This window comes from Macrosteles quadrilineatus, unplaced genomic scaffold (assembly GCF_028750875.1).
Source record: "Macrosteles quadrilineatus isolate MER2022 unplaced genomic scaffold, UCM_ALF_1.0 Scaffold_2__2_contigs__length_208266976, whole genome shotgun sequence".
Taxonomy (NCBI): Eukaryota; Metazoa; Arthropoda; class Insecta; order Hemiptera; family Cicadellidae; genus Macrosteles; species Macrosteles quadrilineatus.
The window spans coordinates 150,916,317-150,930,538 of NW_026542595.1; the positions used below are offsets into that span (position 1 = coordinate 150,916,317).

A 14,222-nucleotide genomic window follows, 5' to 3' on the forward strand; every position below is an offset into this window, starting at 1 on the left:
TGTTATTTTGACATGGAAGATTAAAATCTTTTACTTAACAACTCCCATTAATTTCAAAATATTAGGTTATTTTCTCCATACTGTTTGTATTTGGAGCCCTAAATGGGTGTCATTTAATCACTATTACCCTGTAGTTAGAACCATAATGTCCTTTAAAATCTATGATCATACACACTGTCCCTGGTGAGTAAGATTTATGTGATAATTGATTTATTTAGATCATATTTTGAACATATTACACAAGCGTTTAATCTTTATAAACAATATCGTTCTACGCGTTCCTTTAACTTCATAGACATTTTACGTTAATAATGTAACTTTACAACCCACAATTAAATGTTTAAATGCGTGTATGTGAATTGAAGTAGTTTGATAATGTATTTGGAAAAGTTAGATTACCTCTAGTTTCAGTTTAAAAGTAAACTCGTCACACAAAGGCGGCTTTGGATGTTAAATGTACTTTGATCACAGTCTGTTTTGGACGTTGAGGTAAACTCTAATGAGGACACAACTTTTACAATCTTGTTGTTATTATGTTTTGTTGTCTCGTTTGATGTATGTTTATCTCTATAACTTGACTCTTGTCTTATATTATAAAACAGGTATGACTATTACATTCAATTCTACCCATAACGGAAACTCATGAGTGATTAGGATTATTTTTATATTTAGATGTAAGCTTTTTGGTCGTATACTAACCAAACCTAAAGTTCAGTCAGTAGCTTTTTTATGGTTCAAAACTGGAACCAGCGTTTCCTAAACGTTGGACTTTATAAATGAAACCCTTAATCTTAGTCAATAATAAAGCTACACAGATCACCCCACACCACTCTACACTCATTGTGGGCTAACCTAGGTGGCGTCCCCATTTCAATAATTGATTGATTGTTTAATATACAGGGTGTCCCGGCTCTCTCTACCAATATTTTAGGGCATTGCTCCTGGGTAAGAAACATACCTAAATATCATATTTAAATTGTCCGAAAGTCCTTAGTTACTCACACAGCCGCCATTTTGCTTTTTTCAGTTATTAATTTTTTTTTTAAGAATGGTTAAACATACGAAATGGAAACTTTGCACAAACATTTATGACAAAATGGCGGCCGTTTGAAATTTTTGTAAAATCAATGGTTTTCGAGTTATTTAAGAAACAAAATTTTAAACGACCGCCATTTTGTTTTATGAATTTGAAAAATCTTCAAAATTTTTTGGTAGCTTTGTCTATTTGTCATAAATGTATGTGCAAAGTTTCGATTTCGTATGTTTAACCATTCTTCAGAAAACAATTAATAACTGAAAAAAAACTAAATGGCGGCTGTGTGAGTAACTAAGGACCTCCGGACAATTTAAATATGATATATAGGTATGTTTCTTACCCAGGAGCAATGCCCTAAAATATTGGTAGAGAGTCCCGGGACACTCTGTATACGATTAAACTGAGTCAATAATTGAAATAATACACTTTGTGTTTCCACTACTCCGCAATATGTTTTTAATTTTACACAACACTGGAGCTAAATTAACAAAAATGGTTTGATCTGTTCCTAGCCACTGAGGTGTAAACCAGGCATTACAAACTAATTTATCTTCTTTTGCGAGTTTGTCATGAGAATATCAACAGATTTAATATTTCATTCTCAGCAACATATAAAAGTTGCTATAAAACAATATAACTGAAAAGTTGATCCTGTGATATCATGTTATGTGTCTTATTATGATTTGCTTTTCTGGTTACATTTACCTGATAATTAATGTTTACAATCTATAGTTCAAGGAAAATGAGCTGCAAATAGAAAATAAACTTATCTACAATCTCACTAGTCATTGAGGTGTAACCCATATAGAAACTTATAGGTATATTCTTTTGACGTTTTGGCGTGATAATAAGATATCAACTATATAAATTATTTTTCTTATCTTCTTCTTACTTTGATATTCAACAGAATATCTCACTGTTTTTTTTATCGTATCTCAATTTTTTTCAATCAATAAATAAAATGATTCACAAGCTGTGCACAATTTTGAGTGTGTTTTATTCATTGTTCTGGTATTTGCGCAACTGTTACAGGACAATAAATTATGGCTGGGTTTCTTTGTAAAATATTTTCTAGCCTCCAAAGAGTTCTTCACATCATTTATAAGCGTCATGTTTTAATACAAAGTCCTAAGCAATCTTTTTGAGTACCTACCTGACATGGCAATATTATACTGATAAATTGCATGCATCGTTGATTCATGATTTTAGAATAGAGGGTTTGTTTACTTTATATAATACACGAAGTTTAGAATTATTTACCTAAAAAAGATTTTTTCAGTAGGATAAATGTTTTAAAGTTTTCTGTCCTTGCAATCATATTCTTTAAATAATCAGAACATTCTACGGCCTTATATCAATTGTACTATTAATGTTTTATTTCAGTATAATGTTTCTAAACCATTGACTTGTCTTATTAATATATTTCCCTCACAAGATACCTAATTAGAATCTCTTTTGATTATTAAGAAAGAGACAACAGGCGCCGTTAATTAATAGCATGTTCAACTCCCCCTACCTATATTTAGTTGTTGGCGCTCTGAAGTTTTCGTTGAAGAATTTCCAAAAGTCGATTATAAGCAGTAAATACTAAGTTAAATAAGAACAAGTTAACAGAATTAGGATGTGTCCCTGTTAAAATTTTGTAAATATGCTCTTTCTTCGCATTATTTTTATTTCCATTCACAAACTTAATATAGTACACATAGACATTAATTTCTACATTTCTAAATCCAAAATTTAAAACTACGTATTTTTCTAACGTTATTTTTCTATTTGATCGTTTATCTCATTTATCACCATATTTTTTAATATAATGGTCAGTAATAAAAAATAAAAACAATAAATTAAACAGGCTATGATGTTCTTGTGCAATTTAATGAGTAAAATGTGACGCGCAGCAAAATTGTGTAACATTTAAATTACTACTCTTGTTTCATGTTAAGCTGTTAAAGTTTGTTTCTGTTTAACTTCAGAAAACAATGACTTTCATTTTCATTTTCAATCACATGAAAACTCCGTGGAAGGTACCAGTGGTAGAAACAACAAACTAGAGCCAATATAATCCACATCAAAGTGTGTGGTTGTGTGTTCCAGTATTGGAGTTCTATCAAAAAGCATTCTCCCAGAGGGGCTCTAAATGTAATTTACTTTATAACATAATACGTTACAAAGTAATTACATTAATTATATATTATATGATTATGGTTTAATACTTTGTTTGAGAACACATGTATTTAATCATGCTAAATACCTCCGTTTATACAGTGCTGAATACTACGATTTGTATCAGTGTAATTTTTAGGTTAGGTAAAGTTAAAGAATTTCCCAAATATATACAATCTAAAATCTTTTTTTTCTAAAATGTATTTATTATTCTAAGTGTAGATAGCTCTAACAGTCACATACATGTTATTTTTACGTATTGTTTCACCTTAGACATCTGTAAACAAAGAAAATGTACCATGTAAATGGAGTTTTGCGTGTATAAATATATAAATCTACATGTTACACGTCTGTATATCCAGATCGAACACTAACAGTGACGTCATTACTAATTACATTTTTGGCATTTTTTATCGTTCAATGGATAGTTTTGAAACTCACTCTCGCTATTTTTGAAACTGAACTCCGTTAAAGACGAACAATGGCGATGATTACAAAGCCTATTGTTTCTATTGACACAACTAGCGCCGTCACTACAGTAGCGGGATATTATTGTTTATATCACTGAACAAAATAAAATTTATAATATTTTTGGATTCCCCATGTAAAAAAATAGAGCTAAATGTAGGTCAGAATTTGGTATAAGTATGGCAGTAACCTTAAAATCCATATTTAACATTTTAATTCAGAAAACAATTTTATGAAATTGAACATTAAATAGATTTACAACTGATTGTTGATATTTGTCATTTGATTGAAATAAAAACATACTGTTAAATTTATTTTTATTCTATGTAATGGATGAACTAATTGAATTATAATAGTAGGGACTTTTTTGTTAAAATTTACACCAGTTTACTCTGAACCCAAATGCAACCTTCAAGTTCAATTTTCAACTTGGAGTGATTTGTGTTTGTCATACACTTGAGTTTCTCCAGGGTCTTGTTTTGTACGACCCACTTTGTCTTCTCAAACAACTTTTGTAACTGCAATCATTCTGCAATTTAAAGAACATTTAATATTGTGATAAAACCACTTTTAAAATGGATGTCACAGATTATAATGTACCATAATTTGTAGCAAATCATAGCTTTTAGCTATTTATTAGCCTACTAGCAGAATACCCGTCCTTCGTACGGGGTTGGTGTTAAAGTATAAAATGCGTATAGGTGTTATACTCGTCCTTTGCGTTTGCAATGGGTGTGAACACGGTTTGAGGAAATTTGGTTCTTTTAAACTTACGGTATGCTATAGTATAACACATCTTCCATAGCCATTATGTTCTACCACTACACCTAAACAAAAAAAGTAACACAATATAAAAACGAATACATAAACTTAACTGTAACATTCATACTTTGACAGTTCTCATTGGTATCGAAGCTTTTTCTTGTTGCTTGGTTCAAATTATTAAGCTGTTGTCATAGATGAAAATAAACAGTATCAGCAATCTGACACATACTTTCTCCCATTAGGATGTCAACAACCTCTATCATGGGTAAGTGATAAATGTAACTAACTATGATATTTAAAAGGCTAAATCACAAAAGATGCATTAACTTTTGAACCTTAATTTTTACAGAAATAAGTGTTTGTACAAATTTGGTTAGAACTATAAGGTCAATAACAGGAAATTTTCGATCAGGGTTGGTTTGAAAAAATATTATTTTTCTGTTTTTTCATGGGGAAAACAACATAATTTACATAAATAGGAGTCCTACCATTTTGTTCAGAATTAAAAGCGCTACAACATAATTAATTTTTATCATAATCGTTTTGGCAATTTTTTAGAAAATTAGATTTTTCCATTATTTTATGGGTTTTATGGGAAAATCCCCATTAAAAATAAATATTTCAGAAAAACTCAAAAAAGCTAGGAGATACTAAAGATTAAGACCTAAATAATAAATTTCATCGATATCGGACAACAGGCGTAGTTGTAGCTCTGTACACAGCTACACACAGACATCACTTCGAAAACCACTTTTTTTGGACCCAAAGGCACCCAAACGGATATATCCACTCTCAACTCAAAACTCGAAAATTTTAACGAAAACAAAACTTCTCCATATACTATGTACAGGGCGAGAAAGTAAAAATTAATGCGTGTTTGAACTACAAACAAACAAACACACAAACTTTTACATTTATAATATTAGTATGATGCTCAAATATGAATATGTCTGTAACAGTTTATTTACCTAATTTGCGCAATGTGTAGGGCCTATATCAAAAATTAATTATGTGATCAAGTATCTGTTATAATAACATTCTTTTGGGCTGGCAGATCTTTCTCATGTAATAGCTTGTGTTTATTTCTTTGAGTAAAGAAGCCCTAATGCCAACGTCAAACAACGGTAAATTTTCTTGTCTTGTGCGTCGACATCAACACTTTTCACCTTTGCACAACATACGTATGCATTTTATGGTTTAACTTATAGGTTTCTGATTATTTTATGCGTTCTATGTGATTAATCCCAAATAATATAAAACTACTGTTAACAATAAATTATAAGTTATCCTCCATTTTAATAATTGATAAACAGTGGCCATCTTACTTTGACCTTACAAATACCTATTTTTAAAATAGTGCTAACGTAATTTAACTATTTTAGGAATAGTTTATAGGTTTATTGTAATAAATTGTTTAAATTTACGTATCAGCATATATTTTTCTGAGATATAGGTTTTCCTTTTGTTGCATAACACACTGGTTGACCATCAAATTCTACCATAGTTGGTTTGACTGTCACAGAAATACAAAACTCCAGATACAAATTTATTGAACCAAAAATATGTGTATAAAGTTAGTGAAGTGAGAATGTCTATCCATTTACATAACAAAGCATACGTCATATTTGAGATCGCACAAGCTGGACGGGGTCAAGCAGGATTTGTTGGGATTGGTTCCTAATATGATTATCATTTGAAAGACCCGAGGATAATTCAATTTTATTTTATACTGTATTTATGAACAAACATTTACCTTCAACATAGGCCTACTTAGCTGGTAGCGATTGATAGGTGGTTTTTGACTCTATCGTTATTTTTAATTTTTGTAATAATTTTATAATATTTAAATGTTTGTACCATTTTTATTTATTATATAGTATATATGTCTAACTGTTCCAGAGCTACAATGGCATAGGTGTATACATATATATTTGTATGTGTGTGCGTGTTGTATATATACATAATTATCTCATTACCCTAGGGTATAGTGTTGTTCTGACAACTGTTGATCAGACATTCCCCTTGTTAGTCAGACAATGGACAGTCTGTGTGTGGAATGTTAGTCTGCATATGATCAAACGGCATGTATGGTGTACCTCAGAGTACCTTGTATCACTACTTCTAAAGCATAATAAAACAAACACCCATGTCTTTCTGGCAATTTAATGGATAATGGACTCGTAATAAATGTATGCACAATAAAATAGCTGCAAGCTAGACATGTAAACTATAGCCAAAATGCTATGTAACTCATTAACTAAATTTTGCTTGAAATTGAAATGTATATTTGATACCAAATTGTTCGTTTTCTATTAAATAATAAACATTACATTACTTATTTCCATTTCGTGGTTATGTTTTAGATTTTTGTTATTACTGATTAAATCTAAATGTATTGCGACGTCCTCGAATATAATAATGATGTTGAAGGGTTAAATCAAGGATTTGCTTTTTCTTTGTGTTATTGTTCATTAGACAATTTTAAATGAAAGTATAGGGCATTTTAATATTTAAGGCTCTTGCTGTAGTAAGTCTATGATTTTACTTTTCTCTTATATTTCATATTCCAAATGATTTATAAAAATTATTTATCGTGTTTTTCGTTTGCAAAAGAATTAAGAGCATATTAGATACAGTCTATAAATCCTTTCATCAAAATCAATTTCTGAACTTACATCATGATTATTCTAAACGCATCTTAAAGTTTCCAAGTGAATTATGGCGGTGCAAATTTAGATACCCCTAAAGTGATTTTGAACGTTGATATCTGACATTTGCGAAGGACGTGGCTTGAATCACAATCATTTTGAGTCAATGTAGTTTTAGTAACAGTTCAAGTAAAACATTTTATGTAATTAAGAGTCTGATAACTAATGGCCTGTAGTTGGTCTTTGCTAAAAATGTTATAGTGTTTGCATTATTGATTTTGATCCAAAAGAATCTAAACAAATCTAAACAAAAGGGGTTTTATTTTAATTTTGAAATTGTTCAAGGGCTGCTAACATTAGTTGAAAACGTTTCAGGGGCTAGTAGTGGCCACATCTAGGGCAAACAACAAACAACTACCTACAGGCGGTGTGGACCACATCAAAGTGTGTGGTTTCGTGTTTTCATTTTGTAGTTACGCCAAAAATGGGATTTAAAAAAGTTTAAATTTGATAAATTTTAATATCAGCCAAAATACAATATCATTCAGATCCACTTGTAGATTACATTATATAATCAACACTTTTGTTATCTGTGATCATTTTTATTCATATATCACAATGTTATTAGTTCATTCTGCTATTTGGTAGCTACCCCTTGCTTACTGCATTGACTTTCTGGGCCACTTCCACCGAAAGTGCGATAGTTGTTTTTACAAAGCATCATCCTTTTCACAATTAGCAATACGTATTGAATATTCCTCAACATTGTTAAATTCTACCATAATATTACTGTCGTTGAATACCGACTTAATGGATAGATAATTGTATTTCATTTGATTCGTCAATAGGGACAATTATATAGCTGTTGAAATCTTTCTATAAGGTGTTCTCCAGAAATCCCGTGATACAAACATGATCACATTCTGTATCACAGAGATTCGTCTATGTCACTTTTCAACTGTGAACTTTGACAATGATTGTAAACAATGAGTACAGAGACAATGCTAGGCAGGTTGTTTATGCTGATATGATCGTCATGAAGTAGTGGCAATATTGTATGACTAGCACTGTTAAACTTTGTTCCAATATTGAACGTTTATAATAGAGGTACAGGTTGGAATTATGTACAGGGTTGCTTACCTGCCATATTAGAACTTACTGTATATTTATTTACAATTAGATTATTAAAAACGTGATAAAACGTAAAATGTGCATAACCCTCTTTTAATATTTGCTTTTTACTGTCAATTATTTTGGGAAGTGAGTTTGTCTAGTGTTAAACACATACAACACTAGACATTGGTCACCAAAGTCCCGAGTTCAAATCCCTATCCCGCCTATCAAAAGTGGCGTTTAGTTGTGTGAGAGGCCACAACCCTCAATCACCCACGTGTAAAATGGTTCCGGGCTAGGGGCTAGTGTCCTAAAACATAAGACTACCCATGATTTCAAAAGAACCTGAATTTTTAAAGTATCCTATTCTATCTCATTGCTGTGATTGAATGTATTGATTAGTTGAAAGACATAATTATTTATGAATGTAATTGATTTCTAATAAAGCCATTTATAATCTTTGTTTTTTCCTGGAAAGTAATTAGGTATTACAATCTTACAGTTAATTTTACAAATCTTGAGTTTGAAAGGGTTTTCTATAAAAAATCTCAAATTACATTTATTTCCAATATGTTCTTTTCACTAATGTACTTAATTAGTGGATTTCCGTAATTTATGAATTGTTTATAGCTACCTATTACTTTTTATGTACTTATGTTACTATTTTGAGTAGATAATATCGTCTGCAAACACATACACACACTTTGAAGGTTAGTGTAAATCATTTCAACTTATGGTTCTGTTAAATACTTCTGACTTGTACGATACATCCTTTACAACCCCCCGACATTTGTAATAATAACTATTGTGTATAAGTCAATACAGTTGCGTTAATTATGGACACTGTATGAATACAACAGCCAGGAGTTCATACTGTGTACTCATCGTATGGTTTTATCATGTTGCTAGAAGGTTATTTGTGATAGTTTACCTTTTTTATACTGTTCCTGCTATGCCTGTTAAATGCATAATGGAAATGAAACATTACTCATAGATTAGTAACTTTGGTATAAAATCATGAATCAATATTAACATGAATTATTGATTTACACGATTCCCAATAGTACGGATACACAGAGATAGGCCCTTGAGCTACAGTGACCGACTGTTTAAATAATTGTCTGGACTTTGATCCTAAACTCAGTACAGAATTGTGCCTTAACATGCTTTCTGTAAATTATATACCTGCAGTCTCTATTGATAATCAAAGAACCATGATTAATACAATCACTCATGTTTGGGAAGCTGGATTATTAAGTGGTTGGAACGCATAATTTTGTTTTTTTTTACAAAAGAATAATTCATTATTCTGAATTAGTAGCAGGGTATTCCAATCAGACTCCAAAGCTGATTTTGACCGTTTGTAATGTACTAGGCAAAACACAAATCTTAAAATTATGTTTTTTCACTGTGGGTTGGTTATCCCTGGTTCAGTGACCCAAGTTACGTTATCGGTATATAACTCCAATAGAAATCGCAAAAAATAGGCATTGATTCAAGAAACCTTAGAACTCTTCTTAACTCACTCACTTAAAAGTAAAAGTTTTGTACGTTTTTACGAATCCTCTCAGAGTTTATGGATGTGAAAACTGACTAAGATTAATGATGCAGAGATGCTTAAACCATTGGGAGAAGTGGTTTGTATGAAAAACGGCTGTTAAACTCTCATCTATCTTCTTACTAACATTGCGATAGCATTCTGATATCCTGACTTTTATGGCCTTTAGGAACATATATGAATGAATACTCAAGAAGAATGATTGCAGTTGTTGTTATTGTGTTTTCACCTCATCCGACAATATTACACTAAGTACCAGTATTTTTAGATAACTAATGTTGCGTAAGCCCAAGAAGGCTTTTTAATAATAAAGGGTACTGTATGATGGGATATTAAGTTTAATTTTGGTTACAAAAATAATGGAATTTTGGTTTAATTTTGACACTATATTACCACAATGACGTTTTATAACCCTTGGAGGAAGATCTGATCGAATGTTGTATGGCCATACGTTTCACTCGTGTCATGTTGTCCCGTCAAGAAGATATTTTCAATGAATATCCAAATATTCTTACATTTTAATACGGTACTCAGAATTCACATGTAAATTTATTTACATTTTTAGGCTTAGTGATTGTTTTCATCTACCTAATTGGTCAATTAGTTGATTTCTTTTAATTCTGACCATTTTACGCAGTTAAATTCGTGTGCAATTATTATTAACCATATTGGTAGAAGCTATTTAGGGTGAATTCTTTGTTATCACTTGTTGGAACCGTATCCCTCCGTTAGAGAAATAAGATAATAGCAGCCCGGATAGTTTTATGCTTGAAATGTAAATACTGCAAAAGTCTCTGAATATACATGTAATGACATCGCTTTTTTTACTTCCCTTCACTGGGAACGATATGTATATATTTTAATCGCTTCAATAATAATTTTACCTCTAAACTAATATTATCTTATTTTAAAATGTTAGTTAAAAATAGTAATGAAACTTAATGGTGAGTGTCAATGACAATGTAAAAATGCCCTGATAATTCCACTCATTTTTATGGACGCATCTGCAAACACCGCCTGTGTATTAACATGTAAAATACGTTAATCAAAATATCTACCAAACCTAAAATGTTGAGTGGCAAAAGTTGTATTTTTTATTTAAGTTTAAATTGGTTGATCAGATCTTAGGACTAATGATGAACTATTTTGAAACTAAACTCTTATCACTGTTAATCGTAATATTCTTTATGACTAAATAGGCTTTAAGCTGGAATCCATTTCCAAAATTGAAATAGCTCATTATTTTTTATTCCACTTGTCCGAAACAAGTTTTCAATTTACAGGAAGCTGGATGAACATTGTTTGGATCCGTCCCCAACAACTGAGGTGTAAACCAGGCTTTACAAACTCATTTATCTTCTTTTCACAAGTTTAGTCGATAATAAGATATCAACTTCATTAATTACCTTCACTGGTTTCTATATCCTTTGTATTAAGGTATTTGTTTCTGTTTTGGTTATACTTTTAACTGTTATCTAATGTTCGTAATCTGTAGGCTACATAAACCTCCAGTTGTAAGTTTTCCATGTGCTCCGGCCAAGTCAGTGGAGTTGGGTGGGGTCTAAATTTTTATTCGCCAAAGTTTGCCTTTGAGGAATATTAAAGCTACCTAAAATTCTATCCTTATCTGTTCAGTTGGTTTTAGATAACGTTTAGGTAATGCAGACAATTACTATTATTGGTGATTGACCAGTCAGGCAGTCCAGGTACAAATGTCCAGAAACATAGTATTGGGTAGACCAGGTGTGGTAGGGTACGAAGCAGTGACCAGGCTTACATCAAATCCCAGCAGCAGTAGCCAAAAACCTTGAAATAATATCCTCCTTAAAATATGCTTGAAGAGAAGATGGTGTTGTACTGGGTATCCACAATCAGTCAGGTTGGCTTCCACACCATAAATGCAAAGTTTTTCCTTATCCATCAGCTGGGCTTATCAGTACTCATGCACAAACCTGAGGGCTACTGATGGTCGGCACGTGCAGCTCCCTTTGCTACAGATTGAATTTCTCTTGCTCCTTCAGTGGAGAGGCGGCAATTGCAAGACCTACAAGCAATATTGTGTATTGGTGTTGTTGAAGGCGTCTCTCCAAACAGCAATAATTCCTATCGGGTGATCAGTCCGATTTCCCCTTGTTTTAAACATTACTAGCAACGTTACAAGTTGTGAGCTTAATTTCAAATTGTCATCTCCAAATATTCAGGTTTTAGGTTGATATAAGACAATTAACTACTTTTCAAAACGAACTAGACGATAAAGGGACTATAAATACGTATTTAAAGATATAAGTATTTAAATTACTTGGATATTATACACTTTGTTGAGTTAACCCATTTTCACGTTAACGTTACGGGGTTGTTATTAACAGCGGGTATTCTAAATGGATTTCTAACATCTAAACAGTTTGCGTAATTTACAAGCGTTATGTTATTCATCACACAGCTTAAATCAATCTTTCTATAGAACTAACCAACTTAACCATGTTGTATTGGTAATTTTATAGACATGTTAAGTTCCTAATTCTAAAAAAATAATTGTTTGATAAAATATTAGCTATAAAGTTCTGGTTTTTGAGATTGAAAATTTTTTTTTTGAATCGGAACATACTGTGGTGTTAACATATTTGTGCCATTAACACCTTTATTTCCCTCTATTGTTTCTAAAGACTCCGGCTTGGTTAATAAATCCGTTTTCCTCGATAGGTTCAATAAATCGATTTAATCTTTTCATTTTGTCCTAAAACATAGCAGTACCTTTAATTAAAAGTCAGCTCTTTTCTTTTAATTTAGGTAGCTCGGAAGTATTACCTCAGAGATTTCAAATTTGTGAGTTTTAGCACTAAATACTGCAATTAGTATGAGAAAATATACAGTCTTCAACCCAGTTAATTATTATGATTTGCTTTTCTCTAATTGCAGAAAATAAAAATGTACCAAATGGTAGTTTTTAGGTATGTCTATCATAAATGTTTACCGTGTTTTGTTTCAATGCAGAGTTTGAGATAAAACAAGAAAATAAATAAATATACTTTATAAATGTGTATGGAAAATTAGTAATATATTTACAAAGAGTGTTCAATATTGTGGCAATGAATTATATTTTCAAAGGTTTTTTTTAGGTTGGCTCCCTTCTAATAACCTAGCGTTTGTTCATACTAATAGCTCTCAGTCCTTTCCGGGGAGTTCATAATGGTTGAACAAATCTCTTTTAAAGACGTGTGTTTCCAGAAAGCCTTGCTGTTTGAAATTTCATTTTTTTTTCGTTTAGGGTCAGAGTCATTCTAGGTAATTTAATAACAGAAAACTACAGTTGATATAATCTTCATCAAAGTTTGCGGTTGTTTTCCAGAGAAGAGGAGCCTCTCAGAAGTGATTTTGTTATGTTTAATACTTTTGAAATTTAATGGTTTTGTAAGCATTGTTTATTGTTGTTTTACAATTTCTTTATGGAATTCATATATTGTTCTTTTTTAATTAATTTTGTTCATAAAAACTAAGTTGAAAAATGGTGACACTTATCACTTACAGTATAAGTAAGGTGAACATAATTAAAAGCATATAAAATCGAACTTACCATAGTATATGCAGATTGAATTCTACCACTGTACAATATAGACCTAACTAACTGCGCTTAAGAAATGCTTGTCGTTTGAGGGAAACTCTGTTTCGAACAATAGCGATGACAACAAAGGCTCATTGTTTATATTGCCACAACGGCAGATGGCGTTGGTGGTCAGTACAGCTTATAACCAATCAATAACGATTCTTATTAGACGTTTGTTAGTTTAGCTTAGTGCAGTGAATTAAATATATAGTGTTCAAATAAACACATGCCTTTGTTTTCACACATTTTATAGATACCAATATAGGCTACAAGCTCTTTTCTTAGATTTCGTCATTTAGTTCGTCTATTTTCATACCAATATGCACAGTTAATACCAAAATAGTCATCAGCAAACCAAAAAAAACTAAAACCTAGTTTTACAAAAGTAAATATGGAGAGTTTTTTGTTTACCCACTGGAATATGTATTTATAACAATTGTACCATGAAAATCTTATGATCTGTGTTAGAAAAGTACGTCCGGTAAAATTACAGTGAAACTATCAATGTTTTCATATATGATATATTTTACATTATGTGTTTTTTCTTTATATGAGACAATCATTTCATTGTACAAGACTACACACCCAAATGCAACCTTCAAATTTAATTTTCAACTTGGAGTGATTTGTGATTGTCATGCACTTGTGTTTCTCCAGGGTCTTGTTTTGTACGACCCACTTTGTCTTCTCAAACAACTTTTGTAACTGCAATCATTCTGCAATTTAAAGAACATTTACTATTGTTATACGAGATTGTGAAATTGATGCCACAGTTTACATACAAAGTAGTAGTTACATTTGTCACAAATCATTGTTTTTGCTATTTAATATCTATACTTTACTTCGCTTATCAGTAATATTATATGTTGA

The 14,222-nt window shown here is 31.3% G+C and overlaps 1 protein-coding gene across 7 annotated transcripts in view; it reads left to right on the forward strand.

Moving 5' to 3' along the window:
• LOC128985820 (protein still life, isoforms C/SIF type 2) overlaps window positions 1-14,222 on the forward strand; it is a 587,264-nt gene that overhangs the window by 416,461 nt on the left and 156,581 nt on the right. The gene's annotated exons all lie outside the window — the stretch shown is intronic.